This window comes from Vombatus ursinus, unplaced genomic scaffold (assembly GCF_900497805.2).
Source record: "Vombatus ursinus unplaced genomic scaffold, bare-nosed wombat genome assembly UNPS02014924.1, whole genome shotgun sequence".
Classification (NCBI taxonomy): Eukaryota; Metazoa; Chordata; class Mammalia; order Diprotodontia; family Vombatidae; genus Vombatus; species Vombatus ursinus.
This window is the reverse complement of record NW_020954702.1, coordinates 1,099,283-1,116,274: the sequence shown is the minus strand read 5'-3', so window position 1 is coordinate 1,116,274 and position 16,992 is coordinate 1,099,283.

Sequence of the window (16,992 nt, the reverse complement as noted above, 5' to 3'; positions counted from 1 at the left end):
AACCAGAACTGTGACCCAGATTCAAGCACGAGCAAAGTAAGAGAATCCTGCCTCAGCACCAGCAAAGAGATCTCTGAAATCCCCCTCTGATCAGCCACTCAATTCTCCCTCAGTCTGTGGGCCAGAAGTTCAGGAAGCAGCTGCCACCCTGGGGCTGTGCCAGGGACTAGAGCTGGGACCGAGCTTCTCTCTCGCTGCAGTCACAGTCTTTTCCTACTGACCTTCTAAGTTCTCTTTAGAATTCATGGGTTGAGAAGTCTGGAAACCACTACAGGTGTCCGTGATTCAGTCCCCTGAGGCCTGCTCCAGGTTCACTGAGGCCTGTCTTTGCCTGCACAGCCTGCTCTGAACTGCACTCCTCTCCTAGTCCATCACCCTTTCCCATCAACCATCCAGGTTGTCTTGGGCTGGACATTTGTTTCACTCTGTCTTTTTGTGGGTTCTGTTGCTTTAGAATTTGTTTAGAGCCATTTTTTACAGGTATTTGGAGGGATTTGGGGGAGAGCTCAAGCAAGTCACTGCTTTTACTCTGCCATCCTGGCTCTGTCCCCCTTAATGGTTACTTATAGAAGAAACTCAGAGTTGGAAGAAACTCAGGATATGTACATTTTATGCTCTGTCCTCACTTGGTTAAGCATGATGTAGGACTTGCCCAAGGAGTTTTGCCTTTCTTTGTATTCTAGCACTTAGCACAGTGCCTGGCTCATAGGAAGCAATTAATAAATACTTTTTGATTAATTGACTGATATTTACAACGTCCCTCAGTGACTCCTGACCTTTTCAAAAGCAGTCTCAGAAATGTACTCTCAAGTAAAAGGCATCATTTTGGAGTCCTATAGTTCATATGACTCACCCACAGTGGTGGCCTGTGAAAAGGATGGAAAGATTAGGATGCGTGTGTATTATTCATACCATGAATACACATCAGTTTAAGATGTCCTGTACTATTTTGTTTGCTGGGTAGTTATTGGTTCTTAGTATTAGATCTGTACTTTCAGGTCTCCCTGACATGATGCAGGCCACCGAGGGATTTCTGGACATTCTGTTACTTGAAAAAAATGGCTCATGGGAAAAAAAAAATTACTGACATGAATTTGAGTAGGTGGTAAAGTACCTGAATAATATTTAATTTGTAAAGATATCAGAAGAACATTAAGAAAGATTTCTGAAGGTATAGAAGTTACTGATCTACTTCATCAGAAGAGAAATGTCAGTTCTGCAGCCTTTGTCAAATACATAGGTCACAGATTATCAGGGAAGATAGGAGAGCACTCATCATATGGTTGTATAAAAGATATTGCTACAAACTACTATTAGAAAATTATGAAGAAATAACCCAACTTCTTGATAATCTCTCCCATAGGTACATGGTTGCAAAGCCTCTCAACATCCCACTCATGGGTCTATGTTTGAGAATAACCAAAAGTGGGATTAGAAATGTGGGTAGGCTTTTAAAGGCTTTGTTAACTACTTCACACAAACATGAGTGTTGACTTTTGTTTATCCAAGCAAGCCCTTTGCATTACACACTGATGATAGACTAGAGAGTTATAATTTAGACCATGCTGGACTTTGCTTTCTCTTGTCCCACATATGTAGTCAATCGTCAAATCTTATTGATTCTCTTTCAATAATATGTCTCATATTTGCATTCGCTCCCTTCTCCTTGCTCACACAGCTACTATTCTAGATCACGGTTTACTTACCTCAGCTGGACTTCTACCTCAAATCTCCCTCTTCTCCAATTTACCCTCTATTCAGTGCTAAAAGTAATATTCCTTAAGCACAGGACTAAGCATGTCACTTCCTTACTTAATAAAGTGCAGTGACTCCCAATTTACCTTTGGAATAAAATGCCAATTCCTTTGTTTGGCATTTAAAGCCCTTCACAGCGTAATTCCAATAGTCTTTCTGCTCTATTATATTTTCCTTCCTTTATCCTAGGCAAGCTGGCCCTGCTGTTTCTCACACAAGACAGTCCAACTCACATCACTCCAGAATGCCTAAAAGGTACTCCCTTCTCACCTTCACCTCTTCTAATTCCTATTTTCCTTTTAAGTTCAATCTAAGTACCATCTTCTACAGTAATCCATTCTTTTAGCTTTTACATTTTAAAAATGATTTATTTAAAACTGTCTTTGAAAAAAACCATCTTTGGAAAATGAGAAAAATGTATTTTTTTGGTTTAAAATTATTACACAATACTTGGTAAAATGTAGTGAATGGGTTGTTGGACTTAGAGTCAGGAAGGAGGACCTGGGTTCAAATCCTGCCTCAGATCCTTACTAGCTATATGACTCTGACAAATCACTTAATCCTTCAGAGTTTTAGTTCATTTATAAAATGAAGGGATGACATTAGATTAAGGCTTCTTAACTTGGGGTCTGTGAACTTGCTTTTTAAATATTTTGATAACATTTCAATATAATTGGTTTTCTTTATAATCTTATATATTTTATGTATTTTAAAAACAGTATCCTGAGTAAAGTTTCATAGGCTTCACCAGATTGCCTGAGGGGTCCATGACACAGAAAAGGTTAAGAACATCTATGATCTTATGAATACACAACATAGCCATGTCATATAATAATACATTCTTGATCTCCCTAGTTTTTATTTCCTCCCTCAAAATGTTACAATGCTTCTTCTTTGTATGTTCTTTACATATACTTTTATATATGTTGTCTTCTCTGACAGAACATAATTTCTTCAAGGGAAGGAAGTGTTTCATTTTACCATTTCATTTTACCATTACCATTTAGCAAACGTCACCATAATTAGCACATTCTCAGGCATGGAGAGGGCACTTAATAAATGCTTGTTGATAGATTGTACTGTAGTTGTGTGGACAATGTGGTTAATAGAAAGCTATAGTTAGTGGAATGCCTAATACAAGTGCTTTTATCATGATAGAAAAGTGAGTTAAGTATTTTATAAATAACATGAGATCTCTTCACCACTGTCAACCTTTAAAAAAGAGAAATTCCTAGGCACAGAAAATAATTAGCATTCTTCAAATTCTCATTATGTTTCTGAATTAATAGAGTTAGTATTTATTAGCCTTCACTCATAATTTCAATGAAAATAAAACAGTCTTTTCATTGTAAATTCATGGATGGTGGGTAGACTAATTATATGTTCTCCTTAATAATATTGTCTTATATTTCTATAGCAGTCTTAGGATATGACATTAAGTAAAGTAGAGTTACTGGATATGTGGATTTCAAAAAACTAAATAGATAGAAAAAATTACAATTGAGACACTGAGGTGCATTTCTAATACAAAAACAAATGTTGGTACAATCTACTTTTCCATTATATATTCAAGTATTTCACAGGCATTTATTGAATGACTGCTAAGTGCAATGCGCTATGTTTTGTGTTTGAGAAGATACAAAGGTAAATAATACCTGGTCTTGCCCTTAAGCAGAGGTAATTAGACATGAATATTAATAATTCTAAGGTGAATTAGAATATGGGAAGTGTTATTAGCTCATAGGAGGGGAGAGAAACATTATTTAAGGAAGTTGAAAAAGGAGAATTTCATAATAATAATAATAATAATAATAATAATAATAGCTAGCATTTATATAGTACTTTACGTTTTGTAAAGTATGTTGTGTGTGTTATCTCATTTATTCCTCATAGTAACCCTGTGAGGCAGGAGCTAGTATAACCCCATTTTACAGATGAGGAAACTGAGATATAGAATGTTATTTGCTCAGGGTTACCCCATTAAAAAATATCTAAGGCAGTATTTGAATTCAGGTCATCCTGACTCCAAGTCCAAAAATGTGCCACTTAAATGACTGATTCTAGGAAGATTGTAGAAGGAAGCCTTCTTGGAAGAGGTGGCATGTGAATTTGGTCTTTGCCGTTGGGTAAAATGCACATTGTGATGGGTGATAATGAAATTTCAGGCATAAGCCTAAACAAGAAAAGCACAGAAATGAATGTAGTTAATGGTTGGAATGTAGTCCAGTTTGGCTGGACTATAGAGAGTAAGAATGGAAGTAGTGTGAAATGAGACTGGAAAGTTAGAAAATGCGTCTTCATAAGACAAGTTCTAAACTATTTTCTGAAAATGTTTCCCTTTTACCCTATACATTTTTTCAGCTACATGTAATTCAAAGAGGCATTAAAGATAAAGTAGAATGTGAATTATTTGACTGCATGTGACCCATTGACCATCTATCAGAAAAGATGGTTTCCTACAAATGTCAGACTAAATTGCAGGGATTCTAGGGTGAAACCAGTTTCCTCATTGACAAAATAATCCCCATGGTCACATGCACTGATTAATTACTTCCCAAAGTATTTATTGCTGTTATATTGCCATCTTGGTTATATCTGTCCTCTTATGTGGAAAGTTTTGAAAACTCTGTGTCTTACTTATTTGCACACGAAGATTGGTGTAAAACTTGAAATACAGTAAGTCTTTTTTTCTTGTACTTTACATTTCACATATTTAAAAATTGTTTCAATTTCTTCCTGAAATGAGACTTCTGATTAGGGATGTGCTGGTACAACCAGATCTCTATACAGGACATACTTTTTAATCTTCATTATTGACATTTTCTCTATCACTTTCTTAAGTCTAGAAATCAACAAAACAAATTAATCTTCTTTATAACATTTGACAATTTATGAGTTGAAAATGCTCTTATTGAAAAATTAATAATTGTCTCTTGGGAGCTGATTCAAGTTGGCTTCAGCACACCCTGCTGTGACTTATAACCAAGAAAGACTTTTTTTTTTGTGGCGCTATGTGGCAGGCAGGCAGGTGGTTCAGTGGAAAAAGTGCTGAGCCTGGAGTCAGGAAGACCTGAGTTCAAGTCTAGCCTCAGACACTTACCAGCTGTATCACTTAACCTCTGTTTGCCTTAATCCACTGGAGAAAGGAATAGGCAAAATACTCCATTATCTTTGCCAAGAAAACCTCATGGATAATACGGTCCCCAGGGTCCACAAAGAGTCAGACACGATTGAACAATAAGAGCCACAATATCATATCTAAATATTTTTACAAGGGTTTATTTTTCTTTTCAAATGGGGGAAATCAAAAAATGCTTGTTAATTGAAAACAAACATAATAAAAGTTGTATTTTAACAACATAAACAACAACAAAAACTTCCGATCCTCTTACTTAGCATGTACTCTTCTATCTGAAGCTATGTCCTTGCTAAGAAAATTATTTTCCTACAGGGTTATAGTTTTCAACTGGATAATGTTATTAAAGTATGATAAAGTATGTGTTTAGAGAACTCAAGTGCTTTTGCAGCTTACCAAGCTATTTTGTATCAATATTTTCTCTTCTCAATACACATTTTAAATTAACTCATGAAAATGCTTCCTAGTGATAATTTGCAAATGTGTAGTTTTCACCTTTTGTATAGTAACATCTTGTTACATATTACTCCTGTACAGAATTTGAACTTTTATAGAACTTTAATATACTTTAACCTTATAAATTATCTATGAATTCAAAGGCTATGTTACAGTTCTGAATTGAATCTGTGATGCTTCAATTTTACTTCATATCCTAAGACTACTTATCTATTATTATAGTCTAACATAACTTTTCTACATTTGGAATTGATGACTTGATGGATGGCTGATGGTCAAATGTGTCAGATATATTTGATATGGTCAAATATATATTCCTATATGATATCTCTGCTTTAATGAAGTAATGACAATTATTTTCAAATTCTCCCTATGTGCGCTTTAACACGTTGAGAATTAGAAATATAGAGCCCACAGCAGTAAGAATTTTTTCTTCGTTGTTTGTAGCGAATTCTGAAACCTGGGGTTAATATTTGATCCTAAAAGTTAAGTTCAGTCAATACTTTAATTGAAATAGAGAAAAATAGAGATAATATATTAAGATTATTGATTTGGTCAAAAATTTAGAATGCTAGCAATCTGACAGAGAAATGTGTAACCCCTGTGTAACCTGTGTTACCCTGGGTAAGTCACTTAAATCTCTCTATGACTCAGGTTTTTTCTCTGTAAAATGAGGGCATTGTACTCAGTTTCCTCCAAGCCCTCTTCAAGCTCTAAATCTATTACCTAGGATTCTTCTTTTCCTCTCTTACCCAGATAAGATATTTAGACTGGGCACTTAACGGTGAATGGAAAGAAACTAGCTTTTCTCGTAACTCTAGATTGCTCTACTTTAATCCTATGCCTTGTCTTATACTTGCTGCTTGTAAATATGGTCACATTATCCCAAGTCAGTTTATTGTACACAGTTACAAAAAGAGTTTTACAGTACAGTATGGAAAAAGTCAGGGGGTAGCGAGGTGGCGCAGTGGATAGAGCACCGGCCCTAGATTCAGGAGGACCCTAATTCAAATCCGGCCTCACGCACATAACACTTACTAGGTGTGTGACCCTGAGCAAGTCACTTAATCCCATTGCCTAGCCACCCCCCCCAAAAAAAAGAAAAGAAAAAAAAAGAAAAAGTCAGGTCTTTTAAGAGGGAGCATGAGGAAAAAATTTGCTAAGTACTGGAACTTAGAGTAGAATAATTATGTGCCCCAAGAAAGGAATTTTTGAGAGGGTGTTTATAAAACTGGCAAGAACATTTCTATCTGCCTTAGGATATTTATATTATTTGGGGGGAGGAATCCCCAGTTTTTATGCTGAGCAGAGTTTTTCTCATAAGAAATCTAGATTGTTTTGTTTTTTCTACCTAGGACACTCTTACACTTTTTCACTGGAATACTTCTTGTGTGTGTGTGTGTGTGTGTGTGTGTATGTGCGCATGCATGTGTATACACACACACATGTAGATATATATATACATATATACACATAGATACATACACATAGATACACATATATGTATGTATATATGTATATAAATATTTATATATTTAACTATAGTACACCTAATAGTAAAAGGAAGCAGAAAGCAGGATACAATCTTTGCCTCTTGTTTACATTCTTCTTACTTAGATGCTTATATGAATCTGTAGTCTCACTGGTGGATAATCATTTGTGCAGATTGTAGCTTCTCCAAATCCTATGAAATTTTATTTTTCATAATTTGTCCATAGAAGAGCAACTCAATGTGCTGGAGACCTTCCTATAGTGTGTGTGTGTTTGTTTGTTTGTTTGTTTGTTTTGGCAAACCAATTGGGGTTAAGTGACTTGCCCAGGGTCACACAGCTAATGAGTATCAAGTGTCTGGTGTGAGACCGTTTTTTGAACTCAGGTCCTCCTGACTCCAGGGCCAGTGCTCTATCCACTGTGCCACCTAGCTGCCCCAATAGTATTTTATTTTTTAAATTCTCAGGGCATCAGTGTAGCATTTAGGCTATCTAATTGTTATTTCTCATTCTTTTTAACTGACTGAGTCACCTTTTCTGGTGGGTGGTAAATTCTTTGAGGGTGGTAGTGTTGCTGTTTTTAAACAGCAGTTTTCATGCATAAGTCACCACCAATAATAAACCCACCAAATCTCTTTTCATTTCCTGTAGTGTCACTTTTAAATCCGATTCTTCTGAGATGCATGTGTTCTATTACTTACAACCACATAGAACCACTGGGAGAATTTTGGCATTAAAAGGGTTGGTTTTCTTGGCAAAAAGGAACTTGAGATTACAGAAAGCACTGTTCAATTTCCCAAATGGACTATAGCCTTTTCTACTGCTTCAATTCAATTTAGGCCCAATTTCATTGACTCTTTGAGGTGCATGTCTAAGATATTTATATTGATGCACTAACTAAATGGATAGAACATTCAACATTTTTCAGTCTGAGTAATTGTGGATTCTTCATCCTCTTAATTTCTCCTCTATGGAGTGCTAAGAGACATTTTTGCATGGTCATTAAGAGTTTAAGGCTCATTGCAGTCAATGCAATAGAATTCATTAATAGGAGCATTTTATAGGGGATCCCTTTTCCACTAAGACTTTGTGTAGAACCTCCTCTATGATACTAGTGAAAACTTTTGGTGAGTTTTTGTCACACTTTCATGTCTCATTTGATATTGAAAATCAGAAAATTATTGAACATTTATCTTTATGGTTGCATCTATTAAAGGAATCTTGTAGAACATTCATGGAAGGGACTTTTAGACTATGCTTTGATCTACAAAATAAGATGTTTTTTGGTAATCAACAAATCATAAGCAAAGGAAGAAAGATCTTGTATTCATAATATCAAAACATCTCAAAATGCACACATGTGTATATACACATTTAAAAAGTATAACACCTAGATTTTGACTATCCTATTACAAGGAGAAAGATATATATACACACACACACATATATACCTCCAACAGATCATACCCATATTTCTTACATTCATTAATCATACTTTTTTCTTACCAAACCTTTAAAAGAAATTGCTTATGAGCAATGAAATTAGCTAATTTTAAATATTTCCTCATTTCCTATTTTCTTTTTCTTTTCTAGTAGGTGTGCTTAAAAATACAAGTATTAGGAGAAATAAGTAGTTAAGTAAAGGAACACAGACAATGTTTAGATGGGTTAATAGAGAGCAGATGCTATCTATTTCTGATTACATATTGAATCCATTCATGTAATTTCATTATTAATATGGCTGAAGTCACAGACTTTTTTCAGATTAAATATTATAGTTCAGCAGCTAGAGGAGGGAAAAAAGGAATTCTCTCTTTCAGAAACAGCTATACAACTTATTTTCAGAGATTAGGATTTCTTTAAATATCTTATTTGTCTTCTGCAAATCTGGAACTCTATAAACATTTTGGTCCCTTATTATATTTCATAGAAAGTGAGAAAAATAATTTATATCAATTAATTAGAAGTTAATATTTAATCATACTTCATAATTTAAAATTTGACATAAAACTTACTGTGTAACAAAATTCAATATTTTATCTATTTTATTGCTATGCTCAATAGTAACTTGATTGTGTGTGTGTGTGTGTGTGTGTGTGTGTGTGTGTGTGTGTATTCCATGATTGGGGCTGGCCTTTAAAAAGTACAAATAGAACTGTAATCAGTGCTGGTCATCTTTGATTATACATTAATACATGAGATAAAATGCTTCTTTGAGAAATAAAAATAGGGATTTTGTTCCAAAAATGTTATGAGCACCATATTACAAAAAAAAATTAATAATTGAAATTTGAGGAATCTTAACCCAAAATGCATATTCCAGGGTAAAAAAGTATACAATCTCATCAGGTTTGGTAAACATAGTGTATACTAGCCAGAACTATGATTTAGAGGAAGGATATGTTTTGTCTGTTGCTTGTATTTTATCTTGTTTCTCAGTTCTTTTAGTGAGTACCTTGTAATATGATTTACAGTGGAGCTGCCCTTTGCTACAACTGTGGCCTGGAAGGACACATGAGTGATGCTACAGCTAAGTGAAAAACTCAGAGCTGGTATGGAAGAGATTGACTTCCAAGGACTTCTCAAGTATAGGAAAGAAGAGAACAGAGAAGGAGATTACCCTAGACCCCCAAATAATAAGAATGAATTCATCAATTTCTTGTGAATCTATCCCTTCTGAACCCAGAAGATCTCACAGAGGTGATGGTAAATAACAACAAAAGCAACAAGAATAACAATAACAGTATCAGCTAACATTTCCATAGTGTGTTAAAGTTTGCAAAAGATTGAGAATGTGTAGTACCCTGTTCTCTTGAGCCATTGCTCTCAAGTTCCCATCATATTCCATTCTTTTATAAAAGACATCCGAAGAAAATTCCTTTACAATGTATGAATGTTCCAGCAGCAGCGTTGGAGCCTAATGAACAAAGGAAGGGAGAAAAAGAGACCACAAATGCTGAGTAAGGAAATACACAAGCCCTGAAGAGATCAATGCCCAGCTTCAAACTGAAAAACAGAAGGCAAGGGAAAAGAGCAAAAATTCAGCAAGAAGCCAGTCTTGCTCTCATTGCATGAGCCTGGAGTTGTATATGCCAAAGGAGCAAATCAGACCCCACATCAGTGACTCCTAACCATTCATGCTTAATAAGATTATTTTATCTGTAAAGACCTCAGAAACTGTATCAAAGAGCTTGTGATCAGTGGTGGAATCATCACAAAATTGTGCAGTCCATACTTGTAATTTTTAATGGTGTTATGGAAGAAAAATGGAAAAAAATATTAATCTGTGTGGGCCATTACACTTTGAACAAAAAAGTTAAAGTGGATATATATGCCAATGCCAGGGATTTAAGATGCCCTGGACTATCTGTTAGTCATCGAGTTGTTCTCAGTGTTTGCTTTACATGGTAGCTACCACTAGATTCCTATGGCAGAGGACAAATAGGAGAAGATGGATTTTATCTGTCCAGTTTGAGCATACGCCTCGAGGCATCTTGGATGTGCCTACCACTTTACAACAACTGATAGAGAATATAGTTGGAGACATGAATTACTTGTAAGTGTTGGTGTATCCTGATGACATAATTGTATTTGGGAAGAACACGAAGAAAGACTGAGGAAAATGCTGGATCAGCTAGAGAAGTGACTTGAAACTTTCAAAATTAGAAGTACCAGTTTTGAAGAGTTTCTGTCAGCATATGAATCAAACCATATCTCCACAAGTTGTGAGCACTGACCCAGAAAAGACAGAAGTGATCCTGAATTAGCCATACCTGTGAGATCTGTGGGTGTTAGGATCACACATTTGTTAAGAATTATGATTTTATTGCTAAAGTATTTTATGACCTCATTTGTGCCTACATGATTGAAGAGAACCAGAAAGAGAAGTGCAAGAAAAATTGGATTGTTTTAAAACCCACAAATGCACTTGAAGATAGGTAGGCTGAAAAATGTGAACACATTTTCAAAATTGTGATCAACTGCCTCACATGTGTACACACATTGCTCTGTGCAGCTCAGAAACACTATTTGTTTTGGATGCAGTTGTCAACCTGGGAGGCTAGAGAACAGTTCTTTACTAAGGGCAATAAGAAGTATGAGACACATCCACTGTGTTAAAAGAAAAACGCTACCAACTCATTCTATATATTTGAAGAATGTAAGTTCCAGCAAGTCTTTGGAATTGTCTGCATTCATTCTTACCTCTGGAAGGAAATATCAAGAACATCTCATATCTTAATAGCAACTGATCATTTCATCAAGCATATACAAACATACCCAAAGGGAAACCAGAAAGCATCCACAGTAGCCAAAGTACTGTGGGAGAATTATTTCTCCTTGTATGGATTCCTTAGCAGGATTCATTATAATCAAGGCAGATACTTTGAGAACAAGTTACTCAAGGAAATATTAACTTGGGCAAATATCTATATCTATATCTATATATATATATATATCTATACACATAGATAGATATAGATAGATAGATATAGGTATATAAAGAACTACACCTTAACATCTTCAAGAAAGTCAACACTCTGAGTGTTTCAGTTGCAGATTATTGTTCATATTCCAAATACTGAGACCAGAATAAAAACCTTAGTGGAGGCAACATATGGAATTTCTAGTACATTAAGATAATTCCATGAGAAATGATGCTTCAGACTTTCAACAACACTTTTTTTCGTTTGGACAAAGACTACATTAACTAATGACTTTGGAGTCTCAGCGGGTAGAAAAAAATGCAAATACTCCCAACACATCTCTCAGAGTGAGGCTAAAAAAATACCTAGCAAATTTCCATAGTTTCTTTTCTCCTGGTGCCTGGTCCCCGTGCTCAAATTGTACCACAACTTCCACTCTTTGTCAGGGCCCACATATTGAGACAAGAGGGACCAACAGACCAGACCTGGCCCTTTCACCACATAGCCCCCCTGTTACCCAACCTGAGCTGGGTGAAGTCATCATAGGCTGGGTATGTATTTCCATATTTGCTAAAGTTTGAACATGTTCTGGTTTTTTGTAGACCTACTAGTGCTATTTATTAACTATGAAGAATGGGCTGCTATGATATGTACATATAACAAGTTCTACTTATAATTAAGACATGTTGTCACTGAAATTCACTATTATATTTTGCATTGTGCCATCTTTTTTCCTAGGATCTTTGTGTGTATTTGTGATAGGCCCCTGAGATGTCTACCTGAAATACTCAGATAATTATCATTGCTGTTTACCATTTATGTTGTGTATTTACAGATATCAAGTACACTGTTGACGATTTTACAAGGGAATGCAAAGTTTTCTGACCTCAAGGGTGAATGTAATCTGATTTTGGAGCATAGAGATTTGGGAAGAAAAGCTAAAATTGTAGAAAGGCAATGTTCTTTCCAAAACATTATTAAACTGCCTCTATCCATTGACCCAGCAATACCACTACTAAGTCTATTTCCAAAGATGATTAGGAAAAAGGAAAAGAATTTAAATATTCTAAAATATTTATAGCAATTTTCCTTGTGGTAGCAAAGAACTGGAAATTGTGGGGATGCCCATCAAATGGAGAATGGCTGAACAAGTTGTGGTATATGAATGTAATGTAATACTATTGTGCTATAAGAAATGATGATCTTGATGATCTCAAAAAAACACGGATAAATTTGCACGAAATATTGAAGAGCAAAATGAGCAGAACCAAGAGAATGTTGTATATGTAACACCAATATTGTTTTAAGAACAACTTGAAAGTCATTTTCACTATTATAAATAACCAAATTAACTGCAAAGGACATATGAAGGAAGACACTATCTGCATCCAGAGAAAGAACTGATAAATAGAAGTATGTATAGAATAATTTTACCTATAGATACATATTTGTGTCTAATGCTAGCTATCTCTAGGATGGAGGGAAGAAAAAGGGAAAAAAGAAATTCACATGATAACTTGATAATAATTACATGATAATAGTAAGTTGTACATAATAGATTTGCAGTTTTATGTGCAATCATCTTTTTTTATTATGCTATGTTATAGAAATGCTTGCTTTATTCCATGAATTAAAAATTAAGTTAAATTTAAAAAAGAAAGGCAGTATTCAAACTCCAAAGTTTGTCCCTATCTTTTGGCGAGGGGGATTATGGATAGAGAAATTGGTTGGTTGGTTATTTGGTCATCATTCTTGAAAAAAGGACCAAAATGACATCATTATGTTGGAGTCAAGATATGGTATGTCTGACTGTGGCTGAGCAGACTGATATAAGCTCAGAATGCTCTACCACAGGTTGGGCACAAATGAACCATGAATCTTTGGGGCGGAGATGTCTCTAAATTTGCATATCTCATGTTTCTTTTGAAGTATTGCAATTACACTTCACTCATAGAGCATAGGACCCTCTTTGATGCAGGTGTGCCTTGCTGAGTGTTGGTGTCTCCCGTGGAATGTGATTGATTCCAGAGTTCTTCAGAGAGACCTTGAGAGTGTCCTTGTATCATTTCTTCTGACCACCCTGTAAGCACCTTCCTTGTGTGAGTTCCTAATAAAATAGTCTTTAACGAAACATGCATTTGGCATTTGAACAACATGGCCAGCCCATTGGAGTTACACTGTCTGAAGTAGAGTTTGAATGCTTAGCAGTTTATCTTGAGAAAAGATCTTGGTATGTCCAGTACCTTATCTTGCCAGGTGATTTTCAGAATCTTCCTAAGACAATTCAAAGGGAAGCAACTCAGTTTCCTGTCATGGCCCTGGTATACTGTCCAGGTTTCACAGGCGTAAAACAATGAGGTCAGCACAATAGCTCTGTAGACCTTCAGTTTGGTAGCCAGTCTAATACCTCTTTTCTCTCACACTTTCCTTTGGAGTAAGACAGCAGATAAAATTCCATTTTATGCTGATAGTAGCAATCCAAAGTGTTTTTTATAATGCCCTAGAGGCTATTTATAGGCAAAGATCTATGGTACATCTCAACTACTCAGTGCTAATGAAGTCACATTGATTAATGGTAAGGACATGATCCTGCAGAAATGGGTTGAACATATTCATAGTATTCTCAACAGACCATCATCAATCAATGCTGAAGCCATTGATCATATACTTCAGGTAGAAGTCAATCCCTCTGTAGCCAAATTTCCAACTAAAAAAGAGGTTTTGAATACCATTAGGCTCCTCTCCTGTGGCAAAGCACCTGTTGCTGATTCTATTCCAGTTGAGATTTACAGGAGAGGGGGTCCACTGCTCATACAAAAGCTGACTAAAATTTTCTGGATTATATGGCAAGAGGAGGTTATTCCCCAGGAGTTCAAGGATGTCTTCATTGTCCATCTCTTTAAAGGTAAAGGAAATAAATAGTCCTGTGACAGTCACAGGGAATATTTTCTCTAAGTCACTGCTGCCAAGATTCTTGCCAGAGTCCTCCATAATAGACTAAACCTTACCTGGAAGATAGTCATCTATCAGAGAGGCAGTGTGGCTTCAGGATAGAGAGAACAGTAAAGCTGAGTAAACAGTTAGAAATAGTAAGGAAAGTTAGCAGAATAGAAGACGGTAAAATATCACGTGGAGAGAAACTAGCTAGACCTGATTGGGAGCAACTGTTAAAAGATAAGAACCCAGTGAAGGGTAAAAACTGAATCTGTAATCACTTTCCACCTTATAAAAAAAAGCAAAAGATTTTTCTCTTTTCTAGTTAGCTGCATGTATAAACTTCTTGGTCTTTATTACTTTCTTTCCATTTAGAATTTACCTATCATTATAAAAATCTGTTGGTCTGCAGAAATGTTAAGTTATGTATATTTTATTTAATAGTTACAAATGAAAAGATTATAGAGAGAACATTCCTTGTTTTAGAAAGATGAAAGATTTGGTTCTGACTGATCTGAAGAGCTTGGAGCTAATTTAGAACCACTGGTCAAAGTGGGCTAAAGAAAATATTCTACTTTGCAAGATGGGCAATAATTGAAGGTCAAGATACTCCTACTAAAGAGATGCAAGGTGACATCACCCAGAGGTTGTAAGCAGGAGAAAAACATGGCCATTTTTCCTTTCCCTTTGCTCAACTTCTATTTTAAATACAGTTTGAAAGGAAAACCATGCCCCTATGAGAGAAGAGGAAATAAGTTTCTTGGAAATCGGAAACCAAGTCCATAAGGAGGATTTAGCCATAATAAAATGTCCAAAGGGTGGGGTATTAGTTGTCTAACTATGTTCAAATATGTTTTGTGGCTCAGGGGATGACTAACAGTTCAACCTGCTTTACTTGCCAATGCCACCTCCTACTTTCATTATCTGTTATTCTACCTAAATTTTCTTTATTGTATTTCCCTACTTAAATGCAAGGGTTTTTTTTTTTTTACATAGTTATAAGCTTTTTAAATAAAGTGCTACTCTGTCATCCCTGCTATCATCTCTGTTGCTTTTGAACAAGATGTATCCTTTCTGGGTCATATGGTAGCAATGAATCACATTTTATTAAATCCTGGTGATTTCTATGATTTTATGATATTACCTAGTGAAAATGAAGTAATCTGAATTATTTAGCTCAAATGAAATTTATCAAAATTTATCATGATAATGCTGAATAGTATATGTTTCTTTATATGACCACATATATGTATATGCATACATCCATATATACATATACACACATCCACATATATGAGTGTATATATATACATATCTCTATTTTGTATTATGTTTATATTCATATACATATATGTACTACCTAGCATTTGCTCACACCCATATACAAAAGCATAAAGGTATATGTACGTTGGGATTTTTCTGAATTAAACTAATGAGGACAGGGTAACAGAGCATAGTTCCCCCCAGTTCCTTCTTCCCTTCTATTGGTCAAAAGTGTAGCATTCATCTTAATTTTGCAAAAAGTCATATTCATTAATATACAGATGGTTCCTCCTGGGCAAAGAACTAGCACTGATTCTCTCCACTGAGGATAGAGACTCTCTAGATTACTAAATAATGAAGCAATTCCCTCAGAGGACCAAAACAAGTCACAGTAAGCCATAGCTTAAGTACGGGAAGTTCATTCCCTAAGGGTCACTCACTGTTCACTCCACTCTCGGCAGCAGTATCTGACCTGAAGGAATAGCCCTAAAACACTTAATACAAGGGATTCTAATATCCTCTAGGATATTCTTCATCCCTTCAGCAACTGCTGCTCTTCAGTTTCATACAAGGGAACCTCAATACCAAAGTGTACAAGCAGTGATGCATTTATTGCATCCTCATACAATGATCTCCGAGCCAAGCAGATATGAGCCTTTACTTGTTGATCTCCTAAAGAGGGAAAGAGAACCCTGTTACTAGTTTAACTACTCACTAATTTTAATTCCAAGTGAAAGTGAGTCCTGAATACAATTTGCTTTCCTTTCGTGAACTCTAAAACAACATTAGTAAAATAAGCGTGATTCCTAGCATAAATCTTCCAACTGGTTAACAAAATTAGCAGTAACATTAGCTACATTATTCTTGGTTTGAATACAAGAGAAAATTAATGCCCTATGGACTATTTAGCTCCTGAGGACTTTCCAAGCCAATTTTCCTCTTTCCCCCTTCCTCAGACATTTTAACTAACCATATGCCTGTTCACTTCCCTATATCAATAGGTCTGCCTGAGTTTTATGCTGGGTATGGTGTTATCTACATAATCACCCAAATTTTCTCCATTTATCTGATTTTCCTTTTAATGAAGCCATTTCCAGAACTTCCTTTTTTCATATGTATGTTTTTAGGCTGATGTCATCTCCTACCCCTGGTAAATCCATACCCAAATTCATTTTCAAACTAGACTTCCAGCATATCCCAATTACATGTATATATGTGGGAAATGTGGGAAGAGTGTTATGTGGAAGAAGGTGGGGAGCCTACTTCCAGAGAGACACAGTGATGCGTGATGAAAGTGCTTTGTTTCTTGAGTTGCATTCTCAGCAATTCTTTAACTAGTTTGGGTATGCTAACCATGGGGTGAAGAGAAGCTTCTTTGACTGGTTAAGGAATAGGACCTAGGGCGAATTCAATGAAGTTTTTAGACTTGCTGACATTGAAGGGGTATGAGTTGCTGATGGCCTTCAGGTAGGCTAAGTTCCTTGAGCATCAGTCACCCAGAGACAGCATGAAGAGCACATGGCTCTGCTGTTAC